This window comes from Ambystoma mexicanum, chromosome 10, assembly GCF_040938575.1.
Source record: "Ambystoma mexicanum isolate Mex_15411 chromosome 10, UKY_AmexF1_1, whole genome shotgun sequence".
Lineage (NCBI taxonomy): Eukaryota > Metazoa > Chordata > Amphibia > Caudata > Ambystomatidae > Ambystoma > Ambystoma mexicanum.
In genome coordinates this window covers 249,742,595-249,745,642 of record NC_090932.1, presented here as the reverse complement: position 1 = coordinate 249,745,642, position 3,048 = coordinate 249,742,595, and positions in this window count along the sequence as shown.

Below are 3,048 nucleotides of genomic sequence, written 5' to 3'. Positions count from 1 at the left end.
AGCAACCACAGAGTGCAGTGGAATACCCATATTCCGCCACAGACACCATCGATAGGAGGAGTGACAGCGGTTCTGGGGAAACCTTTTCCAGGGACAGGACTGAAAATGTAGCCCCAATAGGACAGCTCACAGAATAGCTTGATGTGCCCTATCCTATCAGTAACAACATACACTGAACAGGAAGAGAGGGTGGAGGTATCCTCAGGTGACCAGACCCTTTCTTTCTTAGTTAACAATAGTTCAGCAACATCCTGTGACAGTAGGAAAATAAACAGTAGCTATCCCATTCCTATATTGCAGAAAGACACCTGTTAATATATTGGAAGGAGATGTTATGGGCAAACTCAATATGTCAATATCATTAACAGAGGACAGCATAATATACTGTACATCAGGCATATAGTTCCAGACAGAAAAAGAATATGTGCAAGCCTTAAATTGAAAATAGAGTATACAGAGGTGCCACAACATATAATGCTAGCTATAAAGGTACCATCATTTATGGAAAAAGATTTGGTAAGGGTTCCCGGCGCACTATGAATGACCAATCCATATGCTCTGGGGTTGGTAAAAGAATGGAACAGTAAAAATAAAATTAAAGAAAGGGTCACATTTACCTTAAGTGAAATAGTACCCAGTGTCCAAAGAAACAAATGAGGGTATTTATGAAGAAATAAAATTGCTCATTAAGCAGGGAGTGCCATCAGAATCTCCTTCCAACACTGCTTTATATATATAGTGAAAAAATATCAAGGATAGTCGTGGAGATTTATTTATTTACTTATTTACTTATTTTACACTTATAAAAAGCACAAAACTCTAGGGCATCATGGGTTAGCAAGATTAACAAGATTGCACCTGACTCCTTATGAGTTGCTGTGGGGAAATCTTAACAGGGTAAGAGTAGGATGACTCACAGAAAAAATTATTCATAAATATGTCAAGAATAGGATGGCGATACGAAGGCCTTGAGCCTCGGAACTCATGACATAGGAGGTAACATGGCTGATTTGATTTAATTAAAATAAAGCGACACACTTGTCTCTCCTTCTCTCTTTTAGATAAACATGTCATCATGCAGCCAGTTCATGGTTAGTGTGACCGCACTGTAACCGATTAGCACATGTCTTTTATTTTCACTGTGGAAGTAATTTGGGGCCTACCAATTAATTTCCATATATGATGAGATAGCACTTTTTTAGGGGAAGGTACATGGGTGGGATCTTAGATAACGGTTGTCCAATCCATAGTTGAGCACATATAGGTTCCATATGTAGCTTAGTAGAGGGGGACAATGAGCAATAGGTTTTCATAACTGTGACATCACAGGGACCCTTTTGTACTATATAAACTCCTGTTGCCTGTTCAAACATTGGAGAATTCTAGAGTGAGAGCTTGGCTTTTATCTTGATTTTTTCCCCAGTCTATTGCAATAAACTGGTTACCTTGCATTTCAGCATACCACACTCTGTGTTGTCTCTTTTTTGACAAATGCCGGCAAAAGGGCAATTTGGCCTTTCTTGACCCTCTTATCCACTCTGACCCACATCACTCAATCGCAGCCTTCAAACTGTTCTGAGCAATTGCATTCAAACCTTCTCAACACTGCTCGCACAACACAAAGCCTGGTTTGATGCTGTTGAACTACAAATAACACCTAAAAGGTACTATTGACCCATAGCTGCCCCCTGTGGTTGATTTCGGGCCCTAGAGACTGCTTAGGTCACTTTTGCACCCTTTTCATCAAATGCATTTACTTTTTAAAGAACATTGTGGTAGTTGAATTGCCTTTCACCCCTGTACTTTTGAGTGTGCTCCATCTCTCTTTCATTGCATATTCTCTGTTCTTTCCAGAGGGGTACGTTTTTACAGTATTTTTCTATTTAGTTATTCTTACAGACGGTGTTTAATTCAAGTGTATATATATTTTTTTTATAGAACCTCGACTGGACATTCCCTTTATTTTGGACTGTTATACTTTGCTCTTTGGGTTGTTGCTGGAACAGATTGACTCTCTTCTTGAGACTATAGCCATCCCCTTGGCCCACTTTACCACTAACGGTGCACTTTAGTGCTCTTGCCCATTGACTGGGCCAGAGCACTAAAAAGAACCACAGTCGAATATCATTATGCGTGCCAAGTTAACCATTTGGAACTGGTATATCTGTCAGCACTGTCTGTATATTCTTGCAATTCACTAACAGGTTGTTTTTCATGTGGTTGAAAAACAAACCATAATCAAATGACTTCAGCTTAAGCCACCTGTGAAAAGCAAGCTATTAAAGTGATCACGAATATTACAGTGACAGCATAGACACTGTCAAAGTGGCAGGAGCAATATGTCGCATTTGCATGAGAAACGTCACCGAGCCAGTAAGATTTAGTCAGCCTCATTCAGAAGTGTGTCAGTAACCCGCACTGAATAACAGGTTGTGTAGCTGCGCTGCCATCTGATCATGAAAGCCGCATGCCCCAGGTGCCTTTTATAGTTCACTCTTGAAGAACTGCAGCCATTAAACTAATGTGACCTAATTGGGGGAATTATCACTGAGGCGTGATTTCCAAATTAGAAAATTATGTGACACTATTTCAGATTTTACATTTTTTTTATTGCATGTTATTTTTCTTTCTAGTAGGGAGCTGGAGAATATATAATGTAATATTAACAACCGTTCTGCTTATAATGGTTTAATTGCTGCCAATTCATTTTTGTCTAACTGGATTTTAATAAAGTTCACTGCTGGGCGGTGTTGCCTCTGGTGTGTCGTGTACGCCATGTTCACTGCACGTAGTGCTCCCATCCATGTGACGGCGCTGCTGCCAATGCGTTTTCAGTTTTGTAATTTCAAGCTTTAATGATCTTTGCACATTCCACGGAAGACAAAATGAGCTCAACGTCATGGGCAGCCAGAGGATGTTTGAGGCTGCTGTTGATCAAACTTTACTTTCTAGACCTCCAGATGAATCTGACAGCAGCATTTTAGACTGTCCCCAATCTTTTGGTAGGCAGGGTGGCCCCTGTATAGGCCGCTGCTGTAGTCCAGTCTG